Below are 6,353 nucleotides of genomic sequence, written 5' to 3' on the forward strand. Positions count from 1 at the left end.
AGAGAAGTCTTTTATCGATATTTGAATGGGCCAATTTGTTCCCTATCTATTAAATCAAAGGCTGAGGAGAAGTCAATGAATGCAGCATTCCCTGTGAGCATAGAAGAATGTCAATAATTTTGTGCAATTTGGGTAGAAAAGCTACAGGCAACAGATGACATGCTTGAACTTCCATTAATAATAATTGGAAGATGAATGAATGCATGTATATTATTGAAATGAATGGAAAAATTGAAATGGTTTGTTTTCACCCCTAGCTTAATTCATATCCAACTTGAGTATGAGTGCACTTGGTAGCGCTGGTGTTGATGAAATTGCCATTAATTCCTCACTGGGATGCAGAGATCAGATTGGAAGTTTTCTCTGTTGATCCCAGGTCACAAACCTGGATGGGCTGCCCCTGTTCTAAAAACAGGCAAAACTTTGCACAAGGTAAGAGTGGTGGTGGGGTGACGACAGTAGAAAACAAACCTAGACCAAGAACTTAGGGTGCCAGGCCTGCATTTCTAGCTGCTGTCCTAGAAAACTGCAGCAAAAATAACCTCAGGAAGAGGCAATTTTTCATAAGAATGACAGTGCTAACAAAGAACACATTTATGTAATTTATCAAATCATAGTATGAGGGGAAAGTCCTATTCTCTGTTAGTGGGGATTAGATAAATCCAGTTCAAACAACAAATCTGCAAGTGCAACGATATTTTATGAGAGCTGAAAGCTTCCACTGATCGATCGGTGTGATTAATGAAAGCATCGATTACAAACTAAAATTTAGCACACAAGTACTCAGTGGGGCTGAAAACAAAGAATAACTCTGGGGCTTTGAATTCCTGAAGAGGCTGCAATTCTGAAGGTCTGAGAAATCCATCCACTTTACTTTTCCACCACCAAATGTTATTATTTTTCTTTTTAAAAAAGCTTTCCCTCTCTTTTGGAACCCAAGATAAGAACACTGCTTTCTTTTCATGTTTAATCGACTTCAACCTCCTTTCTAAGAGCTGGGCTACACATTACGTTCAAGAGTAGCCCAGCTTTTGCCTCTTGGAAATTCTGCTTTCACAGATTCACAGAATCATAGAATGGTAGAGTTTGAAGGGACTCAGAGGATCATCTAACCCAACCCCCCAACAATGTAGGAATACGCAGGTGGCCCTTATGGGAATCAAACCCACAACTTTGGCGTAATTAGAACCATGGTCTAATCACCTATTTCTGAGGCTATTCCCCCCCCCCCCCCCCGGGTTTGGGAAGAGGGTGAATAGGGGAAATTAGCTAATGAATTAAAGAGCTAAGTGGAGATCAACAACAGGCAGAGAAGTCAGCCAGCCACTCCTTATACTCTACATACTTGTGATCCCCTTTGTGTTTTCGGCCTGCTGGTGGGGCAGCTTTTGGAATTCTCAGTCACCTGCACAGTGCTGGTTATAATAACAGAAAGCCAAACATTACAAAACCCACAGGCAACCCAACTATGCAGTGCTCAAAGCAGGGACAATGATAATACTATATATATATAACCAGTGCTTTTTTTCAGCTGGAGCACAGTTCTGGCACCTCTAAGGTGGGTGCCATTGCGGGCCAGCACTCCCCTGCCCACTTCTTGGCTTTACGGACTTCTAAGAAGCAGGAGTAAAGGCACAATGGAGACAACGAAGCCCTTAAAAATAAGTCCAAATTATATCAAACTGCCTTATATTGAGTCGTGCCACTGGTCCATCTGGCTCAGGGGTAGCCAATGGAATGCCCTCCAGGTGTTGTAGACAACAACTCCCGTCATTCCTGACTATTGGTCATGTTGGCTGGGGAAGATGGAGTCCAAAACCTCTGAAAAGCGTCACATTGCCAACACCCTGATCTAGTTCAGGATTGTCTACAGTGAATGGGAGCCATTCTCCAGGGTTTCAGACAAGTAAAATTCCTTTCTGACATAAATAGCACCTCCTCTGCCACCTACACTTTCCAGCCAACTTCAGCAATGTTAAGATTACATGAAATAAATCTTTTGTCAAGGAGTATCCTCAATAAGGCACACAAGTTTATCTTTTTATAGCAGGGGAGGTGCTTTGCTGTCACAGAAAGCTCATCTTCCTGTCATGCTTGTTTCCTTTGCACCCAGCAAGCACTACGCAGATGTGCCAAAATAATGATTCTACATTTTGAAGCAGTACAAGTAGGCTGAGAAGGAAGCCTCCTGCTTTGAAGATCAGTGGTGTGTCAAAATGCACTTGAATATTCTGGAAAAGGAGGAGACTAGCAAATAGTTTTTATGCAAAAACAAAACAAAACATTCTTTCCTTCTCAGAGCCTACCCAATAGCCCAAGTCACCGCTGAGGAATCTTTTTTATAAGATGCATAGAATATGTGTCAGTTTATTTGCACAAAGAGTTTGAATGTGACTTCTTCAGTCTTGGAATAAAACTACTTATTCAAAACTGATTAACCTCCTGGGTAAGTGGAAGGCGGTATTCTATCCCTAGTAAGTTCCTGATGCAAACTTAGATCCTAGATGTGATAACAGGTGCACGTATTTGCAAAAAGAAAATGTGCATTTATATTCCCCTATTATGTATAAGAAAGACACTTTTGCAGCAGATTGGTTCTGTTTTATTGCATATATGAACAACCTGAGAAACATGGGTCTTCTGGCAACGTACAACATTTTTTGGTTGGTTTGACATCTGGACAGCATGCTTTTCCTTTTATAACTGCACAGATCCTGATATATCAAAGTCTTATTTTTAATGCTTTCGTATTCTGCACTAGGCTGCACATTTTTTGTTGTTGAAGAATAGGAAGCTTCAGGTTGTTCTACTAAATGATAGATGTCATAACAAATGCCTAAAATAGAAAAGAAAGAAAAAATAGCTTACCAGGGGTTCATTTTTTATTAAGTACATCCATGTCATTTTTAGAGCATACATAGAGCTTTGGATGGGGCACAATTGGTCTCCAGTGTGGCAGTTAGAATGCAAGCAGGCTTAAACACCCAACTTAGAAGGAATAAGCAAGAATCTGAGCTTCAGCTGCAGTTTATGTAAGGGACTACGTGCTGGGAGGTCAGTCAGATAGTGGCAGCCAGCAAACTTCCACAAGTGCAGCCAATGGGGCTGCATGGCAGGCTGTTCAACCCCACCTGTTACATTGAGAATATAGCTCTAGAGGGCATTGTAAGAGAAAAGCCCATGCAATTTCAGGTATGAGTGTTTCATTTGTTTTGGGGACACAGGATACCCCAGAATAAAGTCATTTTGATCTGAAAGAGATGGACAGGGGAGGCAGCCTACTGGTCCAGATCAAGGGAAAGTGACCCAGCCCCATTAACCTGGTGGCATCGAGGAAATTATTAGTTGAATACCCAAGAGCAGATGGTGCCAGGTATTCACAGTGGGGTTTAGGATCCCATGTCAAGTGGGGGGAGAACTGTGGTTTTGTAATAATGTGTAGTCAGTAGAAGAGACTGAAGTGGTGATCGGGTAGAAAAGAATGGGAAGGTCATGGAGGAAGACAGGATTCTAGGCCCTCTTTCCCAGTTCTGTGCCTTTACCTGCACATCCAGCCATTGTTTGTCATCCCAGAAAAAGAAGTGGGGCAGTTCAGAAAGGCACACCATCTCTCATATTCTGAAGGAGACTCAGTGAATTACTTTGTTCCTGAGCATTTCTGCTCAGTGCATTAATCTGAATTTGATGGTGCTGTGAGAGTGGTGCACAGATATGGCATAAGAGATCTCCAGTCTTCCTTCTGACTCCTCCCAAACTGTTCAAGGGAATTTTGATTCATTGGAGTTCTGTTAACAAAAGTCAATTTTACATGGCTATGGCTCATCTTATGGGTTGCTCTATCTCATGTGCAGCATTTGAGCCTTTTGGCTCTTTGCCGGAGTGGACTTTGAGGAGCCAGGCTGGTTGGACAGAGAGTTCATTGCTTGCATGTTGTTTTTTTAGTGGGACAACAGGGGTTGGTGCAGCTATGCAAGGATTTAACAGGCAAGCTTCAGGTCTCGTTGGGTAGAGAGAATTGAATTAGATGCAGCAGCTCAGTTTTCTCGCCTTCCTTGAGAAAAACTGACTGTACTGCAGCAGAAGGGAGAGGAGGTGTTAGCATTAAAGAAAGTAACACTGAAGAAATTACAGGAACCCTCTGTCACCTCAGTTTTGCATGCCATGTGCTCACTCCTGGCAGAGCATTCATGAGATGGCTGTGTGATGCCATAAAAGCTATGAGAGCTGCGTATCACAGGGTTAGAGTTATGTCAGAAATGAGGAAGGATCTTAGGCTATGGATGGAATTTTTGAAATCATTTAATGGTTTAAAGCTAACCTGCTTTTAGACGCACCATAGGAAAAGGTCCATGAGAGCAGTATGGCAACATCATATGATAAAATATGCCCAGTTAGAGCCTTAAGGGACTACCTAGACATGAGAGGTCAGTCACTAGGACATCTGTTTTGTCCTGCCAACAGAGGCCCATTGATGAAGTTCCTATTTTGGACCATAACAAAGAGGCCTTAGGAATGAATGGGTGCCTGTTTCCAGGACTTCAGAACACATTCATTTAGAATTGGGGCAGCACCAAGAGGGAATTCATAGTATAGGCAGATAGCAGTTTTCTGTCTATATGTCATATGCATGGTTTCTGAATGGGCAGTGGAAAGACAGTTAATGTTTGTTTATTGTTCACTGTTGTTCTCTTGACAGGTGACTGGGATGGAGGAGACCAAGTCAGAGTCTTCATTACAGGCTACAGCATAGTTTTTGGGGACAGCCATAGGACAACAGGCCCAAATGGAGCTTAGCCGGATGCAGGCAGTTCAATGGTTGGCTACGAAGGAACTAGCTCAGGAAAGGGTGTTGCCCGCTATCTTCCAGAAGGGTGTGGTCAAGCAGCCATCTCACTTCCTGGTTCTGCATATGAGTGGTAATGACCTCAGGCTGGTGAAATGCAAAGTTTTTATTTTACAAGCTTGTTTTGATTTTGATGCTATTAGATGAAGGCGGCCCAAGGTGTTGATTCTTTAATCAAATATCTTACCTGGGAAAGTGTGGCAAGGGCATTCAATAGACTAGAAAGGAAAGTGAACAGGGTATTGAGGAAAGCTTTACAGCAGGTGGTGAGATAAAGTATAACAGGGCTGAACTTTCTAGATAAGGTAGAATATATTTATCGGATATGGGAAATTAAACATCCCTGGTGGATCTGCATAGGGATGTGTAGTTAGCGATACTGGAGAGGTCGGAGAAGAAATGCTAAGTTGTGACTTGCCCTCCTGCAATGGCAAAATTGTGCAGGGAAAGGGAAGAGGCTGGAAGAAACAGTGAGTACCCTGTTCAGGTGAATAGCAATTCCTAAAACTTGCACATAGGGCTGTGGCACTCGTGAGACAAGGAGAGGGTTACTTTTGAGGCTATCCTGTGGCACTAACTATGGGGCTACAATGGGACGAGAATGAGGAAGGCCTGCCTCCTCACTTGAAGAGGTGTGGCATGGGAAAGGGGTGGAATTAATGCCCCCTTTCCTCTTTGCAGGGTAGGCTTGCCCAATGATGACAGGCGTAACAGCCTGGTAGTTTATATTTCCTGCACATCCACTTTCCCCTCTGCAGATCGCAAGATCAACTGTAATTTTAAAAGGGATCCTTGTGCCTTGTTGTTTATTTGTGATGTCCCCACAGAGTGCTTTCATCTGTCACCTTCTCTGGGTCTTAATTTCTGGCAATTCCTCCGATAAAAGCCCTTTGTCATTGCTCTCTGTTTCCCAGTGAAGTGATGTGTCCATGGCATAAACATCAGCAAATGAGAATTGGCTATCATGCAGGCCTCAAACACTGCAGAATCTGGGGTCAAGGTTGGGCCGAGTTACTAGTTTACTGAGAGACCATCAAAAGTTACAATTATCTTCAATTTTAATCCCTTTAAAATGGGAGCAGTAACAACCCTACCATTTTGTTGGGAGGCCAAATATGAGTTGTGGTACAAGTGGATTTCATCAGTCTGTGTATTTCTTTATTAACAAACTTTGTATGCCGCCTCATAACATAAAGCTTTCTAGGCTGCTTACATACAGTCATACCTCGGGTTAAGTACTTAATTCGTTCCGGAGGTCCGTACTTAACCTGAAACTGTTCTTAACCTGAAGCACCACTTTAGCTAATGGGGCCTCCTGCTGCCGCTACGCCACTGGAGCACAATTTCTTTTCCCATCCTGAAGCAAAGTTCTCAACCTGAAGCACTATTTCTGGGTTAGCGGAGTCTGTAACCTGAAGCGTATGTAAGCTGAAGCGTATGTAACCTGAGGTACCACTGTATTTCCAAACATAGGAGCCAGCTACCAGGAGCCGTGGGGGCTTTTACCCCC

The sequence above is a fragment of the Podarcis pityusensis genome, assembly GCF_964106645.2.
Source record: "Podarcis pityusensis genome assembly, chromosome: 1".
Lineage (NCBI taxonomy): Eukaryota > Metazoa > Chordata > Lepidosauria > Squamata > Lacertidae > Podarcis > Podarcis pityusensis.